The sequence below is a fragment of the Tenrec ecaudatus genome, chromosome 11 (assembly GCF_050624435.1).
Source record: "Tenrec ecaudatus isolate mTenEca1 chromosome 11, mTenEca1.hap1, whole genome shotgun sequence".
Lineage (NCBI taxonomy): Eukaryota > Metazoa > Chordata > Mammalia > Afrosoricida > Tenrecidae > Tenrec > Tenrec ecaudatus.
Window position 1 is genome coordinate 106,140,776 of NC_134540.1, and position 19,142 is coordinate 106,159,917.

At 48.1% G+C, this 19,142-nt stretch overlaps 1 pseudogene; it reads left to right on the forward strand.

Annotated features, from left to right (window-relative positions):
- Positions 1-9,941: 9,941 nt before the first annotated feature.
- Positions 9,942-12,119, forward strand: LOC142461480 (heat shock protein HSP 90-beta pseudogene; annotated as a pseudogene).
- Positions 12,120-19,142: the final 7,023 nt, after the last annotated feature.

Here is a 19,142-nt window from a genome sequence, read left to right on the forward strand (position 1 = left end):
AGAACAACGCTGGCAGACTTCCCTGATTTCAAAAACTATGATAAAATTATAGCAGTTGGACAAGTATGATATTAAAATGAGAACAGACGTGCAAATGAATGAAACAGAAGTGAAAATCGGGAAATAAGCCTTGATGTTGATGGCTATTGAAATTTGAGAAAGCACCCATTGCAATTTTGGAGAAAAGTTTAGTCTTTTCCATAAATCATACTGGGACAACTGGATATCCAGCAAACTGTAAACTTTGGCCATCTCTCACACCATGCACAAAAATTAAACCCAAAAGGAATCATAAGCCAAAACCCATTGCCAAGAAGTGGCCTGATTCATAGCGATCCCCACTTAAGGTTTCTCCAAGGCTATCAATCTGTACAAGAGCAGTTAACGTCATCTTTCCCCCAAGAAGCAACTGATGAGTTTGAACTGCCAACCTACACCTTCTAGTCCAATGCTTCCTAACAGCACCACCGAGGTAAAGGCCATCAAGTCATTGCCGACTCATCGCAGCCCTAGAGGACAAAGGAGACTTGCCCCCGTGGATCTCTGAGATCGTGACTCTTTATGGGAGCCCCATCGTTCTCCTCTGAGCGGCTGCTGGTTTCAAATTGCTGACCTTTGGGACTGTAGCCCACCTCACAACCACTGCACCACCAGGGCTCCTCAAAGACCTCATCACCTCCATCTATGAACGAAAACAGTCCAACTTCTACAAGAGAACAGTGTGGTAAATGTGTGCGGTCTCAGAACAGGAAAAAGTTTCTTAGGAATGTCACTAAAAGCACCCATTGATAAAGTTGACTTTATCAAAAGCAAAAATGCTTGCACTTCAAGAGAGACTGTTAAGGGAAATAGAAAGCAGGCATTGTGCTAGAGAAAATAGCTGAAGATAATATATCTGTTAATGAACTCATATCCAGAAAATACAAAGAACACTTTCAACTCAACAGTAAAACAAACAACCCTTCTGAAAACTGGACCAAAGATTTTAATGGACACTTCCCCTAAGAAGATATCTAAACAACAGCAACTAAACATTCATGCTCAGTAAACAAAGATGCTCGATATTACTAGTTGTTGGGAAAACGCAAATCAAAATCAAATGAGATCGTGCTGTTGTTATTGTGGGCCACTGAGTTGACTGGGACTCACTGCAGTGCCATGTGACACGGCAGGTCAGTGACAGCCTGCGGTGTGTTAGGCCATCGACATCACAGAAGCACATTGCCAGGTCTCTTCTCCCAACCCCTAGAGACCCCACAGGTCAGGGTAGAACCACCCCTGTGAGTTTCTGAGACTCTAACTCATGGCCAGAATAGAAAGTGCCTGCTTTCTTCCTCTAAGAGTAGCTGAGGGTTTGAAACAGGTTCTTAACCAATCAAGGCACCACGAATGCACCCAGAGATACCACTAGAATGGCTATTTTCTTCTTTAAAAAATACTGACCTTGGTCTGAGGGGCCAGCCCCAATCCCCACTACATGGAGACCTGCTCCTTCCCCCAGATGAATTTATTTCAGAGGACAGCACTGAAGCTACAGTTCCCGGAGAGGGACATGTCTGATCAGAGCACATGGAAGCAAATGAAGGGGGAGGAAGAGAGAGTGGAGCACATCCTGGCCCACCAAGCCTTGAAGACGATATTCCCGCTCAGAGCAGCCAATCCACAGAGAGGACCACATGGCTGTCCCCACTATGAGACACCACGTCCCTCATTGACCCATAGTCCCTCAGTCCCTGAGACACAGTGTGGGAATTGTGCCCAATCTGACCCCCCCACATCAAGGCAAAATAGGCATGCAACAGAACAGCAAGAGGAACAGAGCAATAAAGTCCCCAGGGAATACCAAATATAGACTTTGGGGCCAGGGCTTGGTGCCCCATCAAACTCAACTCAACTAAAAAACACTCTTAAAGGCTAACGAACAGTCCTTGAACTAACTACAAGCTTTTCTTCTTGTTGTGTTTTTTTTCTCATTGTTTTGTTGTTGCTTTGTTGTATGTTGTTGCTTGGTTTTGCTCTGTCTTGTTTTTGTGCATGTTATTATCTCCACAGGTCTGTCTAAAAAAGATAGGCTGGATGAACAATCTGGTGGAAAAAACAACGGGACTGACGGTTCTGGGGGGACATGGTGAAGTGGGAGGTGGGGGGATAGGTAGTGGTGTTAACAAACCCAGGGACAAAGGAACAAGAAGTGATCCAAATCGGTGGAGAGGAGGGTGTAGGAGGCCTGGTAGGGCATGACCAAGGGTAATGTAACCCAGAGGAATTACTGAAACTCAAATGAAGGCTGAGCATGATAGTGGGACAAGAGGAAAGTAAAAGGAAATAGAGGAAAGAGCTAGGAGGCAAAGGGTGTTTATAGAGGTCTAAATATAGGCATGTGCATATGCAAATATATTTATATATGAGGATGGGGAAATAGATCTATGTGCATATATGTTTAGGTTTAGTATTAAGGTAGCAGATGGACATTGGGCCTCCACTCAAGTACTCCCTCAATGCAAGAATACTTTGTTCTAGTAAACTGGCATTCCATGAAGCTCACCTTCCCGACATGATCAATGGCTGAAGACAAATGGGTGCATAAGCAAATGCGGTGAAGAAAGCTCATGGTGCCCGGCTATCAAAAGATATAGCATCTGGGGTCTTAAAGGCTTGAAGGTAAACAAGTGGCCATCTAGCAGAGAAGCAACAAAGCCCACGTGGAAGAAGCACACCAGCCTGTGTGATCACAGGTGTCAAAGGGATCGGTTATCAGGCATCAAAGAGCAAAAATTCATATCATTGTGTGCTCATCGCCATGATAAGATCGCTGAAGACAAATGGGTGCATAAGCAAATGTGGTGAAGAAATCTGACTGTGTCTCGCTATCAAAAGATAGCGCATTTGGGGTCTTAAAGGCTTGAAGGTAAACAAGCAGCCATCTAGCTCAGAAGCAACAAAGCCCACATGGATGCACACCAGCCTGTGCATTCATAAGGTGTTGAAGGGATCAGGTATCAGGCATCAAAGACAAAAAATCATATCATTGTGAATGAGGGGGTTAGTGGGGAGTGGAGACCCAAAGACAATTGGGCATCCCCTTATGGAAGGGTCACGGGGAGGAGCCAGTCAGGGTGCAGTGTAACAATGATGAAACATGCAACTTTCTTCTAGTTCCTAAATGCTTCCTCCCCCACCCCACTATCATGATCCCAATTCTACCTTACAAATCTGGATAGACCAGAGGATGTACACTGGTACAGACAGGAACTGGAAACACAGGAAATCCAGGGCAGATGATCCCTTCAGGACCAGTGGTGATACCGGATGGGTGGGGTTGAAAGGGGGAACAAATTAAAGGGATCTACATATAACCTCTTCACTGGGGGATGGACAACAGAAAAGTGGGTGAAGGGAGACGTCAGACAGTATAAGATATGACAAAATAATAACTTATAAATTATCAAGGATTCATGAGGGAGAGGGAAGCGGGGGGGGGGGAAAGGAGCTGATGCCAGCGGCTTAAGTGGAGAGCAAATGTTTTGAGAATGATGAGGGCAATGAATGTATAAATGTCTTTATACAATTGATGTATATATGGATTGTGATAGGAGTTGTATGAGCCCCTAATAAAATAATTTTATAAAATTGAATGTTAATGTTTTTGTTTGTTTGTTTTTAAGCCAAACAGACTGCTTTGAATTGATTTGGATTCAGAGGGCCCTATAGGACAGAGGTGAGCTGCCCCACAGGGTTTCCATGACTGTAATCTTAATGGAAGCAGACTGTGACATCCTTCTCCCAGGAACTGGCTGGTGGCTTCTAACCACCAACCTTTCCATTGGCAGCGGAGTGCCTAACTACTGTGTAAATGGCTACATAACCCCAAACCACTGAACTATAGTATTATAATGGGTGAATTTGGTCGGGTGGGGGGTTGTAAGTTATATTCAGTACAGCTCCTAAAAAAGTTATGGGGTTACAAACTATCAATGGTATGCTGCAGTCTTTGGGGAAATATTTTTATCTTAGACAGCCCTAGTGGCATAGTGGGTTACATGTTGGGCTGCAAGGTTAGCTGTCCGAAACCACCAGCCCTTCATTGAGAGAAAGACAGGCTTTCTACTCCCGTAAAGAATCACAGTATCACAAACCCATAGGGACACTTCTACTCTGTCCTATAGGGTGGCTGTGAATCAAAATTGACTCGATGACAGTGAGAATGGTGTAAAAACATAGAATATTGTGCTTGTGATGAAAGATGGTTTTTATTTTACGTCATCAAATTTGAGGCATAAGGCCAATAACTTACCAACTCTCCATGAGAATTTTTGTTGTAGATTGGTACTTCTACCATTGCCTCTGCAGAATGTTGCTGCTATGAAGAATACATTTTTTTAAGAACAAAATTTTATGTTTCTCTACTTTCAAATAGAACCGAGGCTCTGGTTCAAGACGTGGGGTTTATGTGTATATTTAATCCCTGACAGTACCCAAGTACTACCTCAGTGACTACAGAGACGACAAACTCAGGACCGTAGAGTCAATCCAACTCATAGTAACCCTCTCCCGCGGGGGAGAACTGTCCCCGTGAGTCCCTAAGACTGCAACTTTTTACAGAAATGAAGTCTCCTCTTCCGCCTGCCGAACTATTGGTGGTTTGAACAGCTGACCTTGCAGGGAGTAGCCCAACACATAACCACTATGCCACCAGGGCATAGAGAAATATACAATATATGTAATTATATATTATTGTATATAAGATAATATCATATATTATATATAATATAATATATATAATATCCAGTCAGAAGGTTAAAAATTTTCCTTTTGTCTCATGGATTGTGAATTCGAGGACTGGATGTGATATGCTCCGTGTGCCCCTCTGGTAGCAGTTTCCAGGTAAACACGCTTAACTGGGGTGCTCAGTGCTGGACAGAGTAGAGCCTTCCCACCCCGAGCCCACCCACCACCCAGACAAGATGCTCCTGTCCTAGTTCCTAGCACCGAAGGCTCTTACTTTATGTGACAAACATAAGAGGACGCGGCAGCCGTGCTTAGCAATTTTTTGATGGAGAGATTGTTCGGACCTACTGGGGTCAGCCAAACATAATCACAAAGGTCCAGATAAGATGGAGGCCGGCGTGCAGAGGGGGAGAACGAGATGTGCTGACCTAGTGGGGTCAGCGATAAAGGCGCCATACTGCTGGGTTTAAAGATGGAGGAGAACCAGGCTACCAGGAATGCAGGCAGCCTCTGAACGCTGGGAGATTCAAGGAACACATTCTTTCCCAGAGTCTCCAGAAGGCTGATATGCAGCTCTGCCCAGACCTCGATTTTAGCCCTAGGAGACTTGTTTCAGGCTTAGGACTGTGAAATAACAAATTTGTGTTGTGTTAAGGTACTGTTATGGTCATTTATAACAACAGCAATAGGAGACTCACGTACCACCTGAAATAATTAAATATTTTGCTGGCTAGCATAAATTTGAAAGGTGCATTAACTGATATGTTATAGGATATCTGAATTTTCTACATCTTGGTCAGGCATAACATTTGGAAAGAGGATGCATATTTTTTTAACATCTAGAAAACAAAATTAAATCAGTGCAAGTGGTTACATATGAAAAAGGAGACTTGGCAGAACAGTTAAGCACTTGGCTGCTAACTGAAAGGTTGGCAGTTTGAAGCCACCATCGTCTCTGAAGGAGAAAGATGTGGATTTGCTCCTCTGAAGATTACAGCCTGCAAAAGCCCTGGGAGGAGTTCCACTTGGTCACTTGTAGTTCCACATCGAGTCCACTCAAAGGAACCTACCATCAACAATTTACACGTAAAAATATAGGTTGAGTTCCAATTGTCACCTAAGACCCTATAATCTAGAGACCATGGAGGAGGGTGTAGAACTCCCCCAATGGAGTTCCCAAAGTTGTAGATCTTTATAGAAGCAGACTGCCTCAGCTGTCTCCTATGGAGCAGCCAGTGGATTTGAACTGCTGACCTTTTGGTTAGCAGCCAAGTGCTTTGACCACTGCACCACCAGGTCCCACATCCATGTTCTGTATCACTTTAAACTTGTAGCAATAAACTGAATTAGATTATTAAGTAAAATACCTTAAAGATTATGTTTTATTTAGTTAAATTAATTATGCCTATTTCTTTTATCGGTTGATAAATTACATTATTGGTACATAAACCAATAACTCATGAGGCGTTATAATTTTCATGTCTAACACCTTGGAATGATTTCTCAAAGCAACTACTACTAAGTTTATTAAACACACACAAACAAGCATTAAAGACACACTCAAACACTGAGTTAATTCTGACTCATAGAAACCTGACAGGACAGGGTAGAACTGATAGTTTCTCAAATGGTAAAACATAACATCACCATATGACCCAGCAACTCTAGTCTTATGTACCCAAGTAAACTCAACAAAAGTAAAAACATATATCCACACAAAGACTTGTAACGCTATTTATTATAGCCAAGAAATGGAAATAATCCAAATGCCCATTTTATTTAGATAAATAAAAATAGGGTACATCTACCTAATGAAATATTATTCAGCAATAGAAAGGACTAACGTGCTGATACATGCTACAATATGGATAAACCTTGAAAATGTTATGCTAAATAAAGAAGTCAGACACACATGTAGAATCATGGATATAATGTTTAAATCATCTCTATGAAATTCCTAGATTAGGCAAATCCTTAGAAACAAAATAGATCAGGATTTGCCTAGAATTGAAGGCTTTGGGGAGAAATGAGGGATGACTACTGAAGGGTGTAGAATTTCTGAATTAATGAGAAGCATTCTACAATTGCATTTGGTGATGGCTGCCCAAGTCCACACTGAATTGGACGTTTTAAATGGGATCTAAGATGTGCTGAGTTTCCTAGAGAAACAAAGCTAATGACACTCATAGATGTGTAAGAAAGAATTTTATATCAAGGAAGAAATTCTATCAAGGAGGTGACCCAGTCCAGTCCAACTCAAGTCCATGGGTCAGATGCGGACTCATGCAGCTGCTGGCTGATGAAACTGGAAGGTGAAGTGAAACTGAGAGACCCCTGGTCAGTGGGTGCAGAGTCACATGGATCCAAGGTCAACAGGAGCATGGCAGGGCACCGACAGCTCCCGGGATCATCAGGCTGCATGGACTACCAGCCGCAGCCCTGGAGCCAAATGCAGAATAAGCAAGTAAGCAGGAAGGTGAAGAAGGACCGGGAGGACTCGATCCTCCTCAGGGTCTCTCATAAAAGGCCACACACCCAAAAGGAAACGTCACCAGGCTGCAACTTGATTGTTAGCCTGGACCCCACATCTACCTTCATGGGGGCAAATTGACATAGAATCTAAGTATCAGAGGGCTGAATATGCCATGTAAATTACATTTTGATAAAGCGGTTACACCCATAAAAGTAGCATGGCCACAGGGGCCAGAATCTCTCCAGACACCATGTTATGGAATCTTGTAACTATTTAATTCCTGTAGGAACCCAATCAACAACTGAAACCAGTTGCCCTGGAATTGATTCCAACTCATGGGAATCCTGGAGGACACTAGAAACACCAGGGGCCTCTCAACGGGCAAACTGATCTGTATTGTAAGAAGTCACACCAGCGTGCTCTTCAGAGGCCAGCATGACAAGATTTCGTCCATCTTAACATACTTTGGACATAGTGCCAGGAGAGACCAGTCCCTGGAGAAGGACATCTGGTTGGTCAAGTGGTGGGGCAGCACAAAGAGGACGGCCCTCGACGAGCTGGGCGGACACGGTGGCTGCATCCATGGGCTCGGGCACAGGAACAGCTGTGAGGATGGAGCAGAGCCGGGCGGTATTCCATTCTGCTGCGCACACGGTCACTACGGGCGAAGCTGACTCGATGGCACCTAAAAACAGCATGGCAATCCCCTGAGTATAAGAGTAGGGCGATTCGGTAGGAGTCACGGTGGCTCATTTCTCAACCCACAAATGCTTAAGCCCCGCCCTGTGTCTTCTCCCCTACAACACAGTAAGATCCTAGAAATTCTGCACCAGTCCAGGTGGCATCTGACCCCAGGAACCTGCGAGTCACACTTACCCACAACCCCCGCCCCCCAAACACCATGGACTCTTTCTGTTGTTTCATGGGGGCTGCTGCTGAAGTTCACACCTTGCAGTGTTTTGATTAAAGAGGGAGGGGGGAGTATAGTTGGTGCATTTTATAAACTATATACTTTGAAAGACGGGTACACATCATGTTCACAACAAGTGTGTCAGTTTAGCAACAAGTATTGGCTAAGCATTTAATGAAACCGTTTTCTCCCCATATTGACCATCACCTCTCCCTTACAATAAATCCCAGAGTGCACACAGTTTTACTTGGAGCTTCTGTCAAGATAAAAACAACTTTTGAGTGAAATGTCCCCATTTGATGAGAAAGAGAGAGACCGGGAGGGCAAGTAAACTGTCCAGGCAGCACAGAGTGATATCATTGAGCTGGCCGCTTCATCATTCCAATAGACTGCAGGCTCTTGAAGTCACACATCTGGCCTACGACCGTCACCCACTGAAGATGCTCATGCAACAGTCTGTCGTTGGCCTTGTTTTTAATCCACAGAATGAACGCCCACGCGTGCACTGGACTGTGACTGTGTGGTGGTGTGACTCATAGCCTCCCTGTGGGTCTCCTAAGCTGGACTATTCAGAGAGCAGATGGTCAGTTCCTTTCTCAGAAACACCCCGATGGGTTTGAACCTCCCTCTCTTAGGTAACAGCCGGACACGTAACCAGGGCGCCACCAGGGCTCCCACAATGGTCCCTACAGCTTGCATCTCCACACGTGCTTCTCCCTGCCTCTCTCGCACTCCCTCTACAACCAAGGCAGCCATGACCCTGAACGGTGTGTTTCTCATCCCTTTGCTGAAAGACTAGCAGCTGTCAGCTGCCGTCTGAAAGATGGGTGGTTCAAATTCACCACATCCTTGGGGAAGAGAGGTGGCAGTACAGCCCGGAAAACCCTACGGAGCAGTGCTACGCTGTCCTGAAGGGTCGCAACGAGTCAGAATGTGACTTGCTGACAATGCGTGGTCTCGGAGACTGGGTTTCTAGGAGCAGCAAAAGAGGCATGCGTACATTTGTATATATACAGAGCTATTTCATCTCCAGGAAACGGCTCACGCGGCTGTGGATGCTGGAAAATCCCAAATGCGTGGGATCAGGTGTCAGGTTGGAGGCATCTCTTGACTTACATGGCTACAGGGGCAGATGAACCCACAATTGGCAGGTCAGATGACAGGCTGTTGGCTCACAGGACTGTGGAAACTGGCAAATTGGCAGTTCAGATGGCAGGCTACTAGATCAAGTTCCTGGATGTCAACTGATGTCAAGCTAGATGCAGGAAGTAGAACCAAGGCAAACCTTGTGAGGTAGGTAGTTTATTGTGCCGACCTGGTCGACAAACACATGTGGGGTTAATTGAAGGGCAGAGGGATAAATGGCTCAGTGAGTCTCACCTTTCTAGTTCTCGGGTCTCTTGCTTTCTGATGGTCAGACCAGGGTGAAGCTGACTTAAGCAGTTCCCTGCTTCAGCCAGCAAGCTCACTTCCTGCAAGACATGCCCAAGGAGAAGCCACATGGACCTACACCAATGCAGCCCTGGGTACTGCAGCAGCTGTGTAGAGACCCCTGCCAGCACTGAGATACTTACACATTCACTGACTCAGCTTTCCTCCTGCAGTTGGTGTCATTGTGTCTGTTTTGTGAGATAGAGGAGGACTTTGTGGATTGATGTTGGACAGATGGGTTGATGGGTTAATGTTGGACTTGTGGGCTTGGGCAGCACTGAGATGATTTCTTGATGCACACTTAAGCTTTATATAAAACTCTCTCTTCGCTCTTGAGTCACCTCGGCGTAGCCTGCGAGCGTCCGCACAGCCCCCGAGCCGCCGCGCTCCTGTCCCCTGCTCTTCAAGATGCCCGAGTAAGTGCACCATGGGGAGGAGGAGGTGGAGACCTTCGCCTTCCAGGCGGAGATCGCCCAACTCATGTCCCTCATCATCAATACCTTCTACTCGAACAAGGAAATTTTCCTTCGGGAGTTGATCTCTAATGCTTCTGACGCCTTGGATAAGATTCGCTATGAGAGCCTGACAGACCCTTCCAAGTTGGACAGTGGAAAAGAGCTGAAAATCGACATCATCCCCAACCCCCAGGAGCGCACTTTGACTCTAGTGGACACAGGCATTGGCATGACCAAGGCTGATCTCATCAATAATCTGGGAACCATAGCCAAGTCTGGTACCAAAGCCTTCATGGAGGCTCTGCAGGCTGGTGCGGACATCTCCATGATTGGGCAGTTTGGTGTTGGCTTTTATTCTGCCTACTTCGTGGCAGAGAAAGTGTCTGTGATCACCAAACACAATGATGATGAGCAGTATGCCTGGGAGTCTTCTGCCGGGGGCTCCTTCACTGTCCGTGCTGACCACGGTGAGCCCATTGGTCGGGGAACGAAAGTGATTCTGCACCTCAAAGAAGACCAGACAGAGTACCTAGAGGAGAGGCGAGTCAAAGAAGTCGTGAAGAAGCACTCTCAGTTCATTGGCTACCCCATCACCCTTTATCTGGAGAAGGAACGGGAGAAGGAAATCAGTGATGCTGAAGCTGAGGAAGAGAAAGGTGAGAAAGAAGAAGAGAAGGGGGATGAAGAGAAGCCCAAGATTGAAGATGTGGCTCAGATGAGGAGGACGCCAGTGGGAAGGGCAAGAAGAAGACAACCAAGAAGATTAAGGAGAAGTACATTGACCGGGAAGAACTAAATAAGACCAAGCCCATCTGGACCAGGAATCCTGACGATGTCACCCAGGAGGAGTATGGAGAATTCTACAAGAGCCTGACGAATGACTGGGAAGACCATTTGGCAGTCAAGCACTTTTCTGTAGAAGGGCAGTTGGAATTCAGGGCACTATTGTTTATCCCTCGGCGCGCTCCCTTTGACCTCTTTGAGAACAAGAAGAAAAAGAGCAACATTAAGTTGTATGTCCGCCGTGTGTTCATCATGGACAGCTGTGACGAGCTAATCCCAGAGTATCTCAACTTCATCTGTGGTGTGGTGGACTCGGAGGACCTGCCCCTCAACATCTCCCGAGAGATGCTCCAGCAGAGCAAGATCTTGAAGGTCATCCGCAAAAACATTGTCAAGAAGTGCCTGGAGCTCTTCTCTGAGTTGGCAGAAGACAAGGAGAACTATAAGAAGTTTTATGAGGCATTCTCCAAAAGCCTGAAGCTTGGCATCCATGAGGACTCCACCAACCGGCGGCGCCTTTCTGAGCTGCTGCGCTACCACACCTCTCCGACTGGAGATGAGATGACTTCCCTCTCAGAATGTTTCCCGAATGAAGGAGACCCAGAAGTCCATCTATTACATCACTGGTGAGAGCAAAGAGCAGGTGGCCAATTCTGCTTTTGTGGAGCATGTGCGGAAGCGAGGCTTTGAGGTGGTCTACATGACAGAGCCCATCGACGAGTACTGCGTGCAACAGCTCAAGGAGTTTGATGGGAAGAGTCTGGTCTCCGTGACCAAAGAGGGGCTGGAGCTCCCGGAGGATGAAGAAGAGAAAAAGAAAATGGAGGAAAGCAAGGCCAAGTTTGAGAACCTGTGCAAGCTCATGAAAGAAATTTTAGATCAGAAGGTTGAGAAGGTGACAATCTCCAATAGACTGGTGTCTTCACCCTGCTATATTGTGACTAGTACATATGGCTGGACGGCCGACATGGAGCGGATCATGAAAGCCCAGGCTCTTCGGGACAACTCCACAATGGGCTACATGATGGCCAAAAAGCACCTGGAGATCAATCCAGACCACCCCACTGTGGAGACGCTGCGGCAGAAGGCTGAGGCTGACAGGAACGACAAAGCCGTCAAGGACCTGGTGGTGCTGCTGTTTGAGACAGCACTGCTCTCCTCTGGCTTCTCCCTTGAGGACCCTCAGACCCACTCCAACCGCATCTACCGCATGATCAAGCTGGGCTTAGGCATTGATGAAGATGAGGTGACAGTCGAGGAGCCCAGCACTGCTGTTCCTGATGAGATTCCCCCTCTTGAGGGCGATGAAGATGTATCTCGCATGGAGGAAGTCAATTAGGCCATTCTACTCAAACCTTGTGCCCTCTGTATAGTGTCCCCATGACTTGAGTGACCCTAGCCCACCGGGGCTCTGCAACTGTTAACAAGTGCCCCCCCCCATTCTTGTGTGTAAAGCAGGATCTAAGGCCCTCACGCCTTGTTGTCCCCTCCTTTATTTGGGATTGGGGTTAATGTGTATCTGTGAGGTTTCTTTTTTGTTTATTTTGTTCTATTAAAGTATGCAAAATAAAGAAGATGCCATTTAAAAAAACTCTCTCTTATACATGAGTTTCTGTGGATTTGTTTCTCTAAAGTACCCAAACTAACACACCTTGCTAGAGCTTCCATGTATCAGTATTTATTGGCTGAAAGTCACAACCCCAAGGAAATTTCCTTTATAATAGCGATAAGGGTAGGACATGAGTAACCATGGGGTTTGAGATACAATTTCTTATAAGGCCAACACAAATCCTGCCGTGTGTGTATGTGTGTGTGTGTGTGTGTGTGTGTAACATGTAAAATGGAGGATCTTATATCAGATCACAGAATGGAGGACAACTACACAACACTGGGAATCAACCTAGACAGCTTAACATGTAACAACCATCAAAGGTGGGCTAGCATTGCTTTGAATGTTCTAGAGAGTGAGTAAATGGTGGTGGTGGGGGTCATGTCTGACCTCCTCCAGCTTCTGTAGGAAGAAGAAAAAAATCCAACCCCAAACCCACCGGGGCTGCTTGCCACAAGGCAGACCTGTGGCACCCTCTACCCTTCTTTCCCTTATTCTGATACCAAACGTCCCTGCCACAGCACCCACTCACAAAGTTCGCAGGTTGGCACACGTCAAGGGCAGAAAACATTAGAACATAGTTTCTGATCCACAGAACTGCCTCATCTCAGCCAGCAACGACCCCTCTCTCTGGTCCTCAGCTTTTCGGACATACGGTCCTTTGGCATCTGCCATATTCTGTGGGCTGGAACTCCATCATGCTGCCTCACAGCCTCAGTGCTGCCTCTCTGCTCTGCCCCATGGTCTCCATACGGTGACTTGTGGTGTCTGCTGCCCAACCCTTCAGGCAGAGATTTCGCGTCGTCTGCTGGTGGCTCTTCTTTCTGCATGGCCATGGGACTCCTCACTTTCTGCTTCTGAGATGACTCTCTCATATGCAGAGGAATGACAGAGCTGACCCAATTCCCTCTACCAATGTTTCACACATGCTATCCCATGGTGTGAGTTACAGAGGCAATGGATAGAAGAGCCATAAATAAGCCATCCACCAAAGAGAGGCATGTGGGATATCCTCTTTTTTCCTTATTATTATTCCTGCATTGCCTGACAAGGTGCTTCAAACAGAGTCGTTTCTTAGCAGCTCTGTGGAAGGCACATGGTCTGTGAAAACAAACCGGTGCATTAGAAATCACCCTGCTCATGAGAGGACGGTGGAGCTACACTGTGTCTTCACGTTCATGTAGCTTGTTTCCCCAGGGGAATAATTACTGTATCCACAGAAACAAAACCCACTGCCGGTCACGTTGACCTCAACTCAAACAGCCCTAACAGGGAAGAGAAGTAGACTTGTTGCCTCAGGTTTGTAAGGCTGTAAATCATTATAGGAGCAGACAGCTTGATCTTATTTCATAGCTGATTGATGAATTTTTACCGATGACCTTGCAGGTAACGGCCAACAATAACCAAGTATGACCCCAGGGCTCCCAGTTGCTGTATTGATCTCTCTCTCTCTCTCTCTCTCTCTCTCTCTCTCTCTCTCTCTCTCTCTCTCTCTCTCTCTCTCTCTCTCTCTCTCTCTCTCTCTCTTCTCTCTCTCTCTGTGTGTGTGTGTGTGTGTACTTGACTTGGGCTTCCTTAATCACTGGCCTCTTCTTGTCAGGCTTACAATATGACCACAATAAGCGTAAGCTCTGCCAGAGCAGGCCTGCTTTGGGATTGTTCAGTATTGGATAGGGCCACTCACTAGGAGTCCGAATCAACTCCAGGACAGTGGCTGTTAGGGAGTGAGTATACCAATGGTCTGTCCCTTGCATAGTCTGCAGCTTTCAGTGACCAACGAATAATGGCTGGATGGATGAGAAAAGAAAACCATGGACAAACTGCATGCACCTCACAATTTTCGAAAAGTAAATTGATACCCACCCCCAGTTTCTGATTCAGAAGGTCTGGATTACTAAGCAAGCAAACAAACCTACTGCCATCGAGTTCAACTCACAGTGACCCTATAGAGGAATTGCAAGGCTGTAAATCTTTATAGGAGCAGACAGTTTCATCTTTCTCCCAACGGATGGCCAGTAGGTTTGAACTGCCAACCTTGCTGTTAACGGACCAATGCTTACCTGATGGCAGTCGCACTGGGACTGGATTAGGGGTTGAGTAGAAGCTCCCTGGTGGTGTAGTGGGTTACATGTTGGCCTGCAAGGTCAGTGGTTTGAAACCAGCAGCCACTCCATGGGAGAAAGATGAGGCTTTCTACTTCTGTAATGAGTCACAGCCTCAGAAATGCACAGGGGCAGCTCTTCCCTGTCCTGCAGGGGGGCTATGGTCAGAATGGACCCGATGGGGGTGGAGCGTGAGGACAGAGCCCCACTTGGAGAGCCCCCATCTCAGCACAGCAGTGAGCGCCTGCTTAGCTGCCCAGGATTCAACTGTACCGCAAACCACACTGGAGACAAACTTTGATCAGCTGAAAGCCTCGCAGGTTTCACCTTTCTACTCCTGGCTTATCTACCCCGGAGCTAGGAACCGTGAAGCATTCTTTGACCTGCTCACAGCAAGCTCTTCTTTTCTTCAGTAAATACCCACGGCAATTTCCCTATCTGATGGCTGCCCTGGACTCGCAGCCCCTGACTTTCCACACCACCAGTTGCTACCCTTTTCAGATAAATTACACTAGCACCTAAGGAGCGCCCCTGCTCGGAGACAGGTGGAGATGGTGCCTGAAGGGCAGGTCCATCTGCGCAGGTGCAGAGACACCAAGCCTTCCATCGCCCCCAGGCAAGGGAGTGGAAGACAGTGGGAAGGCGCCTTCAGTTCCCCTTCCCCTGTTCCTCTCAGGGTGTGCTCAACAGAACCCCCCCACCCAAGACCGACAAGTTATCCCAAAGATGGCCAGGAAGCAATCGCGGTATTGCTATTTCGGTTATTATCCTTATTGAAGAAAGGAACTCAACCATTCTACAGAGATACTTGCAAATGTTCAAATCCAGTACACACACACAAACCACCACCACCACCACCAGCCCACCACCCCCATCTCCCGCTTCCCTGAATTTTGTCTTCCTAGCCCCCTCCCACTCCCCACCCCCACCCCCCGCCAGCATATTGGTTTTCCAAGTTCGGTCCTCAGAGGCACAGCATTAACATTATAAATCTTTTTCCAAATGCGAATGACCAGTGCTTGACCTACGCCAGCAAATCTGAGGGGGGGGGTGGGGCGGGGGGAGTAGGGACGGAATTTTCACCAGCGCTCCGGGTCCCTCGGGCTTGGGAATCCCTGTGCCCCAGCTGGCATCCCGCCCTCCGATCCTGGGGCCCGCGCTCCGCCCCGCCCCCGTCAAAGGGCGGAGAAGGAACTGGAGTCCCAAGTGCTGGCAACCGGCAGGTGTCCACCTTGCAGGGCTCAAGGGGCGCTGATCTCTGTCCTCTCTTGTTCCCCACCTCCAGAGGTGGGGCCCAGGTCAGCCCCGCCTCGTGCCCCCGCCAGCTGGACCGATCGCAGGGCAGGGCTTGGGAGCAGAAGCCGAGGAGCAAGCCCGCGTCAAGTCTCCTTGCCCGGATTCTGAGCACCAGTCGCTGGAAGCCGTCCGAGTGGCCGCTATGGGTACGTCGCGTGGCCCGGCGGGCGCGGGCGGGGCGGTTGGGGAGCTGCGTGCCCACTTCTCTGGCTGCTGAGAAGCCGAGGTGCAGGGGCTCGCGGTCCGGGCAAGCGGGGGATGGGGGCAGCGGGGCCATCGCGGGGCCGGCCAAGTGGTCTCCCACTGTGGCTCACAGAGGCGACGTCACCTGGGCTCAGACGGGGAGGGCTAGCCTGGTGGGACGAGCCAACATGGCGGGAAGGGAGGCATCAGGTGGATGGAAGGGGGGCCGCGAGCGCACCCAGCACGGAGGCGTGGTCCATCTCCCCTCTGGGGAAGGAGGGGGTCCCCGCGCTCCCTGGGGTGGGGTGTGGGCAGAGGCGCCCAGCCTGGGAGGTTGCAGCAGTAAATGAATTAACCATGACCTGCTCCCCTGTTAGGGACCCTGGTAGCATAGTGGTCCCGCGTTGGTCTGCTAACTTCAAGGTCAGCAGTTCGAAACCACCAGCTACTCAGAGCGAAAGATGAGGCTCTTTCTAGTGCCGTAAAGAGTTACAGCCTCGGAAACTCACAGGGGCAGTTCTATCCTGCCCTATATGTTGTCAGGAGAGCCCAGTCCCTGGAGAGGGCCATTGTGCTTGGTAAAGTAGAAGGGCAGCTCAAGCGAGGAAAGCCCTCAAGGATGGATTGACCCAGGTGCTACACCAATGGGCTCAGGCTTAGGAACAATTGTGAGGCTGCCACAGGACTGGGCAGTGTTTCCTTTTGTTGCTGGTAAGGCCGCCCTGGGCTGGAAAGGAGTAGAGGGCAGTGGGTTTGGGGACCACCTGTTGGGAATGTCTTGTCCTTGCCAGCCACCCACTGGGCCAGGAAGGGCCTTTGCCCTTTAGCTGCTGGGCTGAGAAATGTGGAGTTGGGGGTATAAGGGAAACCTCCGCAGGGGGCGGCGACTTCACAGCCTTTGCCAGTATTGGATGCCCCAGTAAGCCAGGTAAGCATGGGTTAACTGGTGCTTACTTACTTGTCTATAGTGAACAGTTTCACATGTCTTTCACTTCACTAATATAAATGAATAGGCAAACACAGGTAAGCCTGTGCTTACCCTGCTTGTTGGCCTTTGCACTTCTGGCTGGTGGGTGACTCTAAGAAAGCCTGGTTGAAAAGAGTTGGGGGACTCCTTGTGGGGCTCTCTTAGGCTTCTGCCACGGCCCAGGGGCTTTACGTGAAGGTGCAGAACATAGAAGTGCAGTAATAGGTCCTTGACAGACATCCATGTCCATGAAACATCTGGGGAAGGGCTGAAGAAATGGTTGAATTAATGCAGAATATCGGAGGAGGAGCTGGAAGAGTCCCAAGATCAGCCCAGGCCTCCTCTCTGCCTTTAGATGGGAAAGGGGGTCCAGGACCCCCTCCAGAGCCATTCCCCAGCTAGTGCACCTCAGGTACTGTGGTCCCTGGCTGCCAGAACCTAGTGTGACTTCAGACACTTGCTAATATATTCCATTCCTACCACTTGCCACTCCCGCTGCTCCTTGGACCTGAACTTCCTCATGCATCTAGGCAGAATTATTGGCACCCACCTCCCTGACTGTGATGAAAGAATACCACAGCTGCTTGCCACCTCCCGTGCAGTATTCCAGTTGGCTCTCACAGTTCTTAATTGACCACAAGGTGTCTTGGTTCTGAAGCGGCAGCGTGTTGAGTAGTTCAGACATTGGACTTTGATGGTTGCTAACTGTACTCAAGGAGCTCTGACGGTGTCGTGCTTATGAGTTGGGCTACTAACTACAAGGTCCCCAGTTGGGAACCACCAGAAGCTCAGCAGGAGCAACATGAGGCTTTCTCCTGCCATAGTGTGTTCGGCTGGGTGCACTAGAGAAACACACCCAGAGACACTCATAGGTGTGTAAGAGTTTGATATCCAAGAGTAAATTGTATATTACAAAACAATCCCAGCCCAGCCCAGATTAAGTCCACAAATTCGATATTAGTCCATAAATCTGATATTAGCCCATGAATTCCTCTTCAGACTCACACAGTACATGCAATGATGCCGAATGCAGGAAGATTGCCGGCCTGTGGGTGGCAAGTCATGTGGCAATGGACCTATCTCCAGGGCTCTCTGGCTGCCATCAGTGTGGCTCCGTGTGGCTTGTCAACAGGAAGGTGTAGCAGAGAGAATGTGTGTCCCGCTTCCAGGGAGGAAGACAGGAGTTTCCAGAATCCTCAGCAGAAAGCTATGCCCACACAGAGGCATTGTTGGCGATGACCTGATGGCCAGGTAGACTCCACCCCTTCGCTCAAATTGACAGGAGGTTCTGTAACTGCACAAAGAGTTACAGTCCCAGTGACCCACGGGGACAATTCTACCCTGTCCTACAGGGTCGCTATGAGTTGGAGTCGACTGCATGGGAATGAGTTTGGAGTGTTTGGGATTTGTTTTTTTTTTTTAACCGTAGTGATCCCAAAGAGGCTCTTGGGTGGAGGCTGTCAACAGATCTGAAGTTTTACGAGCAGATTCCCAACCTGGAGTCCAGGCCCCCTCCATGCCCAGGCCTCCGTTCGCTTGCCACCTGGTGTGTGTGACTCTCTTGGGAGTACTCTGAAGTATTTGATTTTGATCTGCAGATAAAATGAGCAGCAACTGTGTTAAGTTGTTTAGCATTTCCAATCCGATTATTCAGCTAGGGAAAGCTGGTAAGAGACTGCCGCCTGATTCTTAGTGAATTAATTCACTGTTCACTTTGGAAACATAGTTTCCAATGAATTGGCGCTTTTATGATTTGTTCCTTCTGTGGGGTTTTGTTTCTCTGCCACAAAAAGGTTTATATCCATTTTCACTCCCCAGGTTTGCTTGGTAAGTGAAACAAGTACTTAGATAATTTTTTCAAAATGAAGACACAGGGGACTCACCCCTGTGCGGGACAGCCCTTTGGTTCTCTGGTTATGCAGGAATTGTTTCAGAGTCCCTGTTGACTAGCGGCGGGTAGGGGTGGGGCCTTGGGGAGGGGGGTGCTTGGTGGCCATGAAAAGAAACTGGGAAACTATGCTTAAAAAAGCATTTTCCTTGGTCTCATGTCGTTCACCTTGTGGTTGGAATAAACCTTCGCCACAGGCCCTTTCACTTGCCCTGTGAACAGAGGGGTCAAGTTATTAGTGCACGGGAAAGGGGAGTGTGTGTGTGTGGGGGGGGGATAAGGTTCACAACTTTATCAGTCAGGCTGGTATTAACATT